We start from the raw sequence: 13,483 nt of genomic DNA, 5'->3' as shown, positions 1-13,483 counted from the left end.
GTGGGAAGAGTTTTCTAACTCACAGAAAAAAAATGAATAAAATGACATTGCAGCAGCCATCCTATAGATCTGCGCATAATAATTACCTAAATTAATAAATTTTTAAAATGCTGCATTCTTCAAAGTCTTCATGCATACAAGGTGCACTATACAATAAGCAATATATAGTCATAGAGTCAAAATTCAGGGTGGAAGAGACCTTCAGAGGATATCTAGTTCAACTGCATACTCAAAACTGGTCTAAATAGATCAGGTTGCTCAGGGCCTTGTCCAACCGAGTCTTGAACACCTCAGAGGACAGAGATTCTGTAACCTTGCTGGGAAACCTGTTGCAATATTTAACTACATTTCTGCAGAGCAGCATCCTTGCAGCTTGCACTGTTGCATGAAATTCCTTCACAGATGCAAGACCTCATACTTTCTCTTGTTGAATTTCATGAAGTTCTGCTCAATCCATTTCTCTAGCTTGTCCAGGACCTTCTGAAGAGCAGCCCTGCCCTCCAGTGTATTCGCTGCTCCCCCCAATTTGGTGTCATGTGCATACTTGCTGAGAGTGTACTTCATCCCATTCTCCAGGTCATTATTGAAGACATTAAATAACATTGGTCCCACTGCTAATCCCTGAGGCACCCCACTAGCTATTGGCTGCCAGCTGGGCTTAGCACCAGTGATCACAATACTTAGATCCTAGCACTCCAGCCAGTTTTCCACCCACCCTGACTATTTATCCTGTCCATATCTCATGAATTTGGTGATAAGGAGATTATGGCAGACTGGGACAAAGGCCTTGCTAAAAATTAAGGTATACAACATCCACTGTCCTCCCCTTCTCTACAGAGCTGGTAACCTCATCTGAGAGAGAGCAATGAGGTTGATCAGGCATGATTTGCCCTTTCTAAATCCCCGCTGGCTGCTCTCAATAACCTTCTTGTCTTTCATATGTTTAGAAATGGAGCTAATCCCCTTAAAAGCCATAACTTTACTAAGGACCAAGGTGAGGCTGATCATGAATTTTATGACAATAAATTGAGTTGTTACTGTTTCACTTGCATTCAGTGAAAAAAAAAAAATCTAACAGAATAAATTACTAAGTAAGTTTTATGTACTTCAACACTACAAGTCAGTGGCTTCAAATATGGGAAAAAGCTACGAACCTGTTTGTAGCAATAAACATCTCACTGACTGAAAAGGGATGGAAGTAGCATATTACCAAATATGAGATAACCATGAGTCAGTTAATTTCACAAACTGCTATAATGGAGGTATTTTGCTACTATTGGCAAAAATTATTGACATACTTTATTAAAAGGCAAATAAATAACATCCCATTTCTTTTCTGAGGATGTATGAATAAGAAACTCAGTTAAAAAACCCAACCTAAATCACTGTTAGTCTTTGGGACTCATCCTGTAAAGTGCTGAGCAAACACTTACTGAATAAAATGAGCCTTACTGAATAAAATTCTAATTAGAATAATTGAGCTTTGATAACTGCTATGTCATTAAACATAAATTGGCTTTAAACTAATTGTATTTGCATTGTATTATGATTTCTATTAACGAATGCATTAACGTTTATACTCTGCAAACTCTTCTGAAGTAAAATATTAAAGTCTATACCACTTAATCTGAAGTGAAATGCCCTTTGAATACAAATCTGGCATGGCACTAGTGGAAAAGGTTCTGTAAAGGAATATAGTCCAGATCTTCACTGTTTATGATTAAGACAGGGGAAAGGTGACTGTTGGCTTTTTGGACTTCCTCCATTCTAGACAAGGGGAGCTGTGTATTGGTCTCTGCAGTGTAAGTCAGGGTACGGTGTGGGGTTTCTCTAATTTGGGCCAGCTGCCACCAATCCTGCAGAGCCTATGATGTAGCCTCACTAAACTGCTTGCTCTAACTATACTGCTTATTCCAATAGTAAAGTGTACAGTGGGATCCAATAATTTTAGATATGGTGAAAGATAGGAAAATCATACAGCCATTTGCCACTTAAAAAACAGAACTCCTACCAACGAAACCCAATCCAAAATAAGGAGGTAAGAGATTTAAAGTGGTATTGAATATATCATAATTGAGCTACATAATGCATTTCTTTTTGTGGCATTGAGAAGGAACACCATGAAGTCAGTGCTAACACAAACCTCTCCTGTTGGGCAAGTCAGGAAAACCCTGTTCCTTAGTGATGCCAGGTCCCATTGCCAAGCATTATTGGCCTTGTCTAGGGGAAAAAAAAAAAAAAAAGCAAACCACCACAAAAAGCCAACACACCAAACCCCAAAACCTGCTTTATGCAGTTTTAACCTGAAGGGGAACCCGAAGCCGTGCATAGAGAGGTGTGTTCAGAATGGCTACCAATAACTAAGCTTTTGCTCTGGGAATTCAACTTTACACATAAAGCCTCTTTTTGTGCAGTTGGTCTTGCCTCATTTCATTTCAGTTGCTATCAACAGACAATAGTCAACAAATAATCATAAGAATTATTTGTCTATTTGGACTCAGAAACATGAAGCCTGCGTTGCTGTTCTTGTACCTGTGGCATATAACTTGCCACTGCTCTTTGAGCAAATTATTACAATTTCTACTGTAAATTTACAGTCCAATACAAAAGGAAGAAAAAGGTACTAATCCTCTTAAAAACAATTATTTTCATCAACATTCCTAATGTTGACCTTATTCACTGGAATATTTGCAGAAGGCAAAAACTGGAAGAAAAGAACATGGACACAAACTTGTTTAAATATTCACATGAATATTCATATGAACAGGTGCATTATTTTCTAGTTATTGCTTCCATGAGGAAAATTGTGCTAGTTATGAAAATCAGGCAAAGTTCAAAAAGCACACAGTAATAAAAGTATTAGGGAAAAATTCTGAGTTTAAAATCTGCTGCTTTTCTATTAAAAATAATTGCCTAGAGCCTATTTTCAGGAATTTGCATTTCCAAATTCAAGTAGACTAAAATAAAATAATTGATTAATTATATGCTAGCTGACCATTAATTTTATTTCATAAACCAAATCATCCAATTTTTTGATTCAAATATGTTGAATATTCAGTGGCATCCCATAATTCTGAAAAGGAAGGCAAGGATATGAAGATCACTTTTTGTCTAAATAATTCTAAACAGCTGGAAATCTGGAACTCCATTCCAAGAGTTTACAATACCTTACATGCTAGAGGACAGATCTCGCTGTTTCTGTCCTGAACATTTGCTGGTGTTCAGTACTTCTGTTAAGCCTTTCAAGATAGTCCCAGTTTAACTCACTAACTGATACCACACTAGTACTGATATTTGGACTTCCAGAAATTTGGAAACTGTTGTCTTTTTGCCTAGGCATCTACTGCAAATATTTTACACGATGTGAGTAGTTGCTCTGCAAACCCAGACCAGAAATAATCCTCTATGGAGATGAGCTTTATCTCCAGGGTTTGGGTCAAAGTTGAATGTGAACTTCTCTGGAACTTGGTGCTTGCAGGGAGGTTTTCAGCTGGTATTCTCAGCCATGTGAGATAAGACGAGGATGGTTATTACTGTCACAAATGATAAAGCCAAAGGTAAACAAGGGAATTTCTTGACAAAGCAGTGCCTTACATTTTGAACTTTAAAATGGAAAAAAACCCCAAACAATTAATGCCTTTTTAAATGTGTGTTGCTACAGATATCTTACTTGCATAGTTTGATTAGCCCTCTCAGTATTTTTGACTTTTGAGTTTTTGACAGTTTTATAGTGAAGTCTAACTCATTCAAGCCACTGCATAAAGTGGTGTACAAACGAGAGGCTATACCCCTATGCCCCTGGCTCCCTGTAATGAATGATGCATTGCACTTCAGGTATGCAGGTAGCTGTCTTGGAAATCTCAGGGGAAAAGTAGAGGTGGACATACTGCTTAGCAAGTCTGATGCCTTTAAGATATGCTGAACTCAGTGCAATTTACTGCTCTGAGCATGCACCTGTATTCCTTTTAGCATGAGTTAGACTTACTGTAGACTTGACTTCCTACTTGACTTCCAGAGATCTGAGTATCTAGGATGATATGATAAATCACTCTCTTAGATAATATTTGTCAGCATCTCCAGGGAAACTCACTTCTTTAGAAGTTGTGACTCTCTAGATGGATATTAATATATAGATGGAGTTAAAGTGGTGGTACCACCAAGTCTCCCAGCATTTTAAGAATGATGATTCAGATGTGTCCAGTGGTATAAGCATACCTTTCATACCTACTGAAAAGTCAGGTTGTCTTCAAGACTTTCTTTTCTAGAATTATGCTCTACATTCTACTAGAAAGCTTTGCATAATTGCATATTATTGCTTATTTTAAACAAATGTAAAGCAACATAACCAAATATAATACTGTAGTTTAAGTGTAATGACTTATTTTTACTTTTTCGACTTTCAACATCTGGCAATTTTTTCTGAAGTGCTGTTGGTCTAAGACAGTGCCAAGAAGTTCTTTTTCAAATTAGTATCTCCATCTCATACGTCAGAAATACCAAGTGTGGTTTACTTAGTTCATTGCAGTGCTGTATGGATGTCTATTTAAGTGATCCTTCATGTGTTCTTCAAATATGCAAATAGCATAATCCTTGCTTTTAAAGAAATAGTTACACTTACTAATTCACGTTAAAAATGCAACCTTACTGCAGCCTGATGAAAAACATCGAGCCTGCCTCCCTACATTATTCAGTTTTCACCAGAAGAACTCTGTTGACTTAACTGAATTTAAGCTATGATTAAAACAGTGTAGGAAGAAACTGTAACAAACGTAGCTTATACACCATAGATGTAATAATTTATCATTTTTTTCATCAGAAACAAGGATAAAACACTACATAAACTTAGCACCTGATAACAGAGACAAAAACTAGTTACTGCCATTTGCAAATTGGCCACATTAGGGCAAGGGATTCTTAAAACTTACAAGGGGACCAACAGAACGAAGGTATATTGGGTGAAAAATGTGCTGTAAAAGGATCTCTGGAGAAGAGATAGTACAGGAGGTAAAGTGCTGCTTTGGTGTCATGTCAGCCACCCCATTCTACAATCTACATTCTACGTCCCCTATTAGAACACACAAGAAAATCTGCTTTCTGGAACGTATAGGTGTCGTTAGTTAGATGAGCAGAATTCTTCATAACAAATAAAAACCTACTATTTTGAATGGTGATTTTAATAACAAAATGGGAAATGTAAATGGTCTGTACAATGTTCTACAAAGATTAAAGATGGCAGAAATATATTTGAGTTCAACAGATTGTCTTACGGTGAAAAATAACTTTGTACAATAGTTTAAGTGCTGAATAAAATGTTTTGTGACAGAAATTTCCTACAAAGGAAAAATTGAAGGAGGCATGTTTCCAGTGTAGGGTGCATATATTTGACATACTGTAAAATTCACAAGTATTTAATTGTTGTATTCGTTACATATATGCAGTGAGCTCTCTGCAGTTTTCAGCCAGTGTCATGTCTGATTACATTATTTTGAGCTAAATGTTTCAAAAGTCACAAGCAGCCTTTGCTAAATGATTATCTATAATCAGCCATATCTATCTGATTATCAATGACTTCGCTGGCTAAAGCACTATACGCCTTTGGAATGTTTACCCCTTAGGGCTTTGCTCACACTGTAGTTACCTGCGCATGACTTTTTGCAGATGACTACACGACTTGTGGGAGCCTCAGCTCTTGCCTAACAGTTGAAATTTGACATTGATTAGCATCATCAGTGCAGGGTTTGTCCTTTTCCGCTCTATTGTTCACAATACCCTTATATAATCTATATTTAGGAACTATAACGACTTCTGTATATATATTGCTACATAGCATTAAAAGGTCTGTTAGAACCTCACCCTCAATCTAATAGGTATAGCATTATGTTATCACCTAACAGCATGCAGTGATACAGAGGGAAAACTATAGCTTTTCAAACAAAGCTAAGTTGAGGATAATTTCACTTGGATCAAAAGCTGGATCTACTTGTAAAAGCTGAATTTCATCTAACCTTTGGGCATTGCACGCACTTTGTGCATATCTTTGGGAGGAAACAAGAACATAACAGATTATAAAGAAAGTAGTGTTCCTGCCCATAGATTTTTTATCTTTTATTAAATGTGTCATGACTGGTGGATTCAGATATATTGTTTTGTAAATGTAATTGTTTTTCATATCAGTATTAGGAAAGTAAACAGGATTCAATCTAATTTATGAGACACTTTAGAAGATGATTTGAAGCAGACCGATTACAGTGTATCAGTCTTAATTACAGTATATATAAACTAAATAATATGAAATATTAATCTGCTGTTTTCAGACCAAGGAATCAATACACAGAATGGAAGTTATTTTTTTCCACGCACTTAAGTCAAGAAATGAAGAGAGCTTTATGTAGTTTTAGGATAGTTCTGGAATTTGACAATTAAATTAAAACAACCAAAATCCCATTCCTCCAAAACAAAAGCATGAATCTTCAGAACTAAGCACTTGACTGCTTTTCTTAATTGAATTTTTAAATATAATCTATTTTTCACTTGCTTCTTGTAATGCTAAATAAAAGCATAAATAATTGAATTGAAAAATTAAATTAAGGAGAATCAATTTGTGACAGATTTATGAAAGTATATAATGGCTCTTACACAATATTTGGTACCTATACTACTTATTTAAAAAACAGATTTCCTACGTGATCGTAATGAATGTTTCCAGAAATATTACTTACTTTGTTTTACTTCTCTGTTTCTGGGTTTCCCTCTTCTTATTGACACCCTAAAACCATAACTGTAAAGCTCAGCCCTGCAGAAGATTCTGATTCAAACTTCTTGATGCACAGGAAAGATATTCCCCATGCTTTAGCCCTTAGACTTGCAGCCTATTTTTTCCACTGAGTTCAGGATTGAAACCTTTTTCATGTGTGTTGCTGCTGGGCACTGAATACAAGTTTTAGCCCTTGGTCTCTAGGTTTTTAAGGCTTGAAGTTATGCCTCAAATATGTTGTGGTGCTCTTTGTGTTCCACTGGCACACCAGTGGAACAGCAAGCACCACCCTACCTGCAGTACAGAATGATTGGTCTCAACATGCAGCAGAATTTCACACAAAGAGAGCTAAAACATTCAAGTTTGAATTTCTAAAAAAATATTGTATGAACCAGTAACTGATAAACTGTGGTTTGAAGTGGTAGAGAAAGTGAAGCTCGATAATGCAGGCAAGCTGCCAAATAGGAAAGTCAGATTTTTCAGCACAGACAAGACCCTTAAGCTTACAACTATACTAGTAAACAGAACGTACTGGGAATAATCTTCTGGCTTGAGGTCAAATGGTATGGCAGAGCACATGTCCACACAGCTAAGTATTCTCACATCTCAGACAGAGTGCCACCATCCAAACTACTTGTTGGGAACAGTCTGTGGCCTGTGCTGTCACCCAAGCCACGGACATGTGGGTCCGTGCTGCTGGCCCACGCCAAATCTGCAGAGACTGCAAACCAGTGAACAGTATGGACAACTGTGTGCTAATGCTGTGGCTGAGACAGAGGCCCTGTTTAATTTACTGTTACAGTTTCATTATCTGAAGGATTCACACTTGAGCAGATTTCAACCAACAAAGTATAACTACAATAGCCTAAAATTATCCCAAGTTAATTTTAATCTCTTAAGAATTTTGTATGCAAGTTTTGTGGCTTTCTGGTACGCAGCCTCTCGAGGCATGCATGCACCTTGGGCTAAATTAATCAGACTCGAGGACATCTCCCATTCTGGAGCAGCTGGTGCTGCTAGATTACTCTACCAACACTAGAGTATTGTGTGGCTTCCACTGCCCTCTGGGGCTGGCAATCACAACGAATCACAGAGTCGTGACCACTGTGTTGAGCTTGCCTCCTCCAACCTGCTCCAGTCTTTTCTCTCCTCATATCTATTTACTGCATCATGGCTTCTCTGAAGGTCAGCCATCCAGCCTCCAGAGCAGTAAGATTTTGTGACTAAGATTTGGCATTTAAATTGCTTTTATTTTATTTTCAAGGCAACATTTTTGCTTTTTCTCTTTGAGTATTAGTTATTCAAAAATGTCAAAGACAATTTCCAAGGAAAAAAAATTTTTTTTCCTCTCTCCCTGTCTCTGTATACACACAGAGAGAGCTATTTTTCCTCTGTATTCTTTTCTTATACTGAGGATAAGCATACAGGTTGGGGTTATTGGTTCATTTGTTCAGCCAATTTTGCAGAACTGTCCTTGGCATTCAGGGACAAATAATTCTTTCCAATCAGCAAAAAGGAGACAAAAGAGATAATCCAATACTGCATTAGATTTGCAAGCAGTTCAAGGTCTTATCAGGCTTAAAGATCTTTTTTCAAAGAAATGTAGAGGTTTTTCAAAGAAATACATAGAACATTATAAACTAGAAGTAATAGTTATAACAGTGGAGACAGTAGAGCAGAGGCAGTATATGATTTCCTTTCAGATTCTGATGACCTTGACACTGTAATTATGAGCAAACAGTCCATTATTTTTATGTCTTTAAAAAGACAATAATTGCCTCTACATTTCTTGATTGCCAAGAAAAGGGATTTTGATACTCATTCATCAATTACTTGGAAACACCTAATATCAAGGTTAGTTCCGAATTCTGAGTTCAATTTGCTGAAAGAATAAATGCCAGTAAATTTTCAATCTACCAGCCTTGGCCCAAGATAGGTCTTATCATAGCAATTAAAAAAACAACAAACCAAAAAACCCCAACCATAGTTGCCATTACCTATCTACCAACAGATGCAATTTGTATTTTTTTCTGCATAATAAACAATTCTGTTCAATTAAGAGTGAAATACATCACTGAATCAACAAGTAAAGCAGGAAGAAATTGCTTAGGCAAAGATACAGGGACTAGGCTTGAAAGTGCCAACCATCCTTTCTTCCTATTGGTTTTAGAGCTCAGCATTTCACAAGGTCTGACCAGGGCCAAAGTAATCACTTTCATTTAAACGCCTGCACTATTTCACTCCAGTTAATAGATGTCATGCTTTCGCATGAAGTGAAGCCTGAAGAGAATTGTATCGTGTAGAGTGAGAGCGCAAAAAGTAGCCTAAAAACAAATCAGATCCTGAAATTAAATACTTTGCCTCTCCTACCTTCTAAACATAGAAGGGATCAATTTAAAGGCAACATAACAGAGGCGGCAGTCAGTGCCTGCTCTTAATCTATTAGAATAGCTGTACCTCATTTGGACAAAACTCCTATTAATCTTAAATTCTGTGTGAAAAAGAAAAGTAGGCATTGAGATGGCTTTCACTGCTGGCTTGTGCTGATGGCCAGTATAAGGTCTGTGCATCAGTAATTTCTAAAGGCAGGTTTAGTTGGAGCTGGACTCCTTCCCCACTGGCAACATGAACTGGCCAGACATCAAGAAGCTGTGTTCTCCATGAGCCATTGTCTACTACAGCAAGCTCCCCCCGCCGCACACACATGCTTCTTTGCTTTTTAATTTTTTTTTTAAATAAAATGTTGAGCCTTTTTGATTTTTTTTTTAAAGACAACACCATTAAAATGAAACAAATGAAAACAAAGCACGAGGTGAGAGATTCTACCTCCCCTTGTATGACTTCCTGTAGTTTCCACTCCCTTTATGAATGAATCTTGCTCTTTTTCATATATTTATTGACATAGTATAAACCAACAATAACACTGCTTAGCAAAAGTCTTAACCTGCATACCAAGCAGCTAGAATTGTACCTCATAAAGCTAGATGCATCTGTTTCCAGGGAAGCGGTAAATCAGCTAAATGGGTTTATAAAGGTTCACTTGCTTTTGCCACACCTCTCTCTCAATTTATAATTCTCAAAGACATATATGGAGAGGCCTTCCACCTTTTCAGGGCTGCATATTTGAAACACTGAAATATATGTATATGAAATTTTCTGATTATTTGAATCATACATTTGAATGCTTTTACCAAAAACAGTGAAATATTAGAATAAAATAATTCCTTAGACACAGATTTTGTGAGGCAGATGCACACTTGCAGCATTTTAAGGTTTTCACAGTTCCTTTGATTCCAACAGCCTGACTCAAACACTTCATGTTAGCCATGTGTTTGAAGTACTTTGTTAAATGTACACCAAAACAAGAATTCTTTGGCTAAGAAAGACTCGTCCAATCTTCCATTTATGAAATAAAACAGATCTTACCTCAGCCCTTTCACTTTTGAGAGACAGAAAATTCCTGTTTCTGCTTGTGAAGAGACTGGTGTCAGAGAAGTTCCCAAGGAAATGACAAGCTGTAACAAAACATATTCTTTGTGAGGTGAAGTTCATAGTCAAAAGAACAATACAGTTTCCAGGTCTCCTGTATTAAGCTTTTCAGGTGAAAACAGATCTTCTAGTACCAAAAATAAGATTCAGAGACTGGTTCTGCAAACAAATATAAAAATAAGGGTCGCTTCACATGTCAGTATTCAATCCTATAAAGTCGCTAGACTTTGCAAGCACTTGCAAGATGTGAATAAGGTTCAAAAATCCCCATCCTTTTAAGGAGCAATTACTTGTTTTAAATTTGCTCAATATTAGAAATAATAAGGATTTTGCGTGATTTAAGAAGAAGGCTTACATTGATTTAAAAGACATAAGAATACTTTTATCTATGGATTCAAAAGCAAGTCCATCAAACTCAATGGAGATGTGTCTTTTCTTCAGGCTCTGGATCAGGCTTGATTGCCAGTTTGATAGCAGAGGCAGCGTTTTTACTGAGAGCACTCTAATGGTACCTTACTGCAAACAGCTACAATTTTAAAAAGAAAGAATTACAACTCTCTGCAATGAACAGAGAACCCTCAAAATAGTGCAGTAAAATTGTGATTCTGAGCAGATTTGTGCTGGCATGCATTCCTTGCATTTGGAGAGACTTGGATCTGTCAGGATTTGGGTGGACTCGTAGCTACCATCCCTGCCATATAAAATCCAGTTTAGATCCCAACAAACCCAGAGGTTTATCAGAGTACGTAATACTAAACTATATCTCTTAATTAGCAATCTGGAGTTAAAAAACCCAGCTTTTGTACCCACCTGATGGTCTTCAACTTTTCTTTGGTCCTCTTATATCCATCCAGGACCACACCTAGGCTTTTAACGAGCTCTTCGTTTCTTCTGCTGATCCTGGAGTTGCCATTACCTTCAATGGCATTGTTTGTTTTCACCAAAAACTAAGTTTGGTAGTTATATTCTACCACAAAAGCCCTTTCAGCTCTTCATAAAAGGGGTAAATAATACAAGCTCTGCTGAAGACCTGATTCTTGTTCTTGGCTTTTTTGACAGCTGGTTGTAATTGCAGGCGACTCAGAGAGGCCATGTGTCTCAAGGGCTTCCAAAACTTTTGCCTCACCTGGGCAAGGAGATACAGTTTGTCTTAATGGTTCCAGATGGTTACTAGAGGTTAGTATTGCTTAGCTATATTGCATTGATGATCATTCTCAGAGCAGGCAAGCAGTAATTAATTGATTCCATCTGTATCTACTTTTGGGCAGAGAGTGATTTGTGATGATCATTCCTACAAAGCAGCAGAGGGCACACCATTAACAAGTCAGCCCTGATGGGCTATAGTGGTGTTGAGAGACTGACAGAACTGACAAGGATTTCCACAAGAACATTAATATACAAGTTAAGCTATTGCAATGAACTTACTGTAGCTTGAAGTTTGAATACAGAACATACATGTAACCTTGCTATGCTATTCAAGTGTAAGAATTACTTCATGACAAAATTTGTCCAAATACAGAGACACTTGAAAATATCATCTGAAACTACTATTGTGTAATCTTTGGTTAGAAGGTCACATCACCTCAGATAAGTGCAGCACTTTCTATTAAGGTTTACCATTTAAAAATGAACCAGAGATTCTTTGTCAGTGACCTATTTTAGGAAACGCAGAGTGCAAGATATTACAGTGCATATACTGAAGTTGTCTTTCATGACTATTTTTGGAGTACCTACTATTCTGATAGGTTATTACAATTTCATATTCATGAAAGAACAATGTAACTTTTTCTGAATGCTACAAAGGTTCCAATATTTACTGTAAGCAAGGATCTTCTAGAGATCAAAATGAATTCAAACTGAATCTTCAATCTTCTAGAATTCAAACTGTTCAAATCTTAGTCTCATAACTGTCACTATACATGGTCAGAGCTAGGATCCGTATCGTGTTACATTCTTATTCTGAATCATTCGGGTGATGTAAGGGACTTTATAGGATTTGCATAAGAGTTTTCTGAATTAGTATTTTTGGAAGTTGTCTTCTTGATGTTGGGAAGCCCACCAAAGAGCCAAGTTCTTCCAATTCACCTGCTTAATCCATAAAACAAGATCTGCAGACAGTTCCTTATTTCCATAAGGCAATTTCTACAGTATTGAATTACATAGTTTTGATGCATTTCATTGTTTGTTTCCATAGATGTGACTCATTGTATCACAAAAGAAGCATTTGAAGGACAAATGCAGAGCTGTTCTCGTTACTGATGGCAGTTTTTCCTCAAAGAAAAACTTGCTGGGATTAGTACTTGAGTACAGTCACTGCTCCTAGACTGATGAGCGAATTTCTCCATGTGAAGGATGGACTTTAGTTCATCATATTTTAGATGGGTCTTTCTGAGTATTCTGTACATTTTGAATAGAAGTCTAACCAATTCTGTAAGTGGATTAACTTGATCACAAACGTGCTAAAAAGAGCCAGGTGAAAATTCAATACTTGAAAACAAGTTACCTACATGAAGGCCAGCACTCTTTCTTTTACAAAGGCAAACATAGCTCATGCTATTATTTACCACTATTTTGCAGTCCCGGTAGAAAACAGGTGACAATAGTATTTCAGTGTAGGACTATCTATAATTAAAATAAACTTGCAAGTAATCTATTCTGGCTATACTGTAGTAACAGCTGTCAGATTGAGCAGCACTTTGTAAATCACCTTCTGTGTAACATGCAAGTGTTAGAGTTATTTATAACTAACCATATAAACGTCACAAAGGATGTTTGGTGATTCACAGATGATAACGAAGAACATACTGTGAGACAGACATAGGAAAGAAAGCAGCATGTTTTTTTAGACAGAGCCATTTGGAGTTCTTCACACTATTCCCGAGCAATCCCCAAGGGCATCAGCATCGCCACTGGATTGGACTTCTACTCACTTTGTTTGAAAACCCAGCTCTGCTGCAGCTAGCAAGAATTTTGCCCTTGTTTTTCTAAAAGCCAAACTTTCACCCATGGCTTAATGTGACAATTAATACTATCTTAGCATGGAACAAGTGAAAATTTGAGTGTGGCAGGTTTGCGTTGAGTGCAATAATTCCCCAGGTTCTGTCTACCTCTGAACCATCAGATACCACTCATACATATGATTAACTAGCATATATGCTATTTTGCTAAATACGTTGTAGATGACAGCAAAAAACTGGCCCAGGGATTCCACCAGCCTGAGGAAAAAAAGGCAGGTTTAAA

The 13,483-nt window shown here is 37.1% G+C and overlaps 1 protein-coding gene across 1 annotated transcript in view; it reads left to right on the top strand.

Moving 5' to 3' along the window:
* The window catches only part of SHISA9 (shisa family member 9), a 190,765-nt gene that overhangs the window by 36,559 nt on the left and 140,723 nt on the right, over nt 1–13,483 (top strand). The window lies entirely within an intron of this gene.

Source organism: Calonectris borealis, chromosome 16, assembly GCF_964195595.1.
Source record: "Calonectris borealis chromosome 16, bCalBor7.hap1.2, whole genome shotgun sequence".
NCBI lineage: Eukaryota > Metazoa > Chordata > Aves > Procellariiformes > Procellariidae > Calonectris > Calonectris borealis.
The sequence above is the reverse complement of the archived record's forward strand: the minus strand, read 5'-3'. Positions and strand labels throughout refer to the sequence as shown.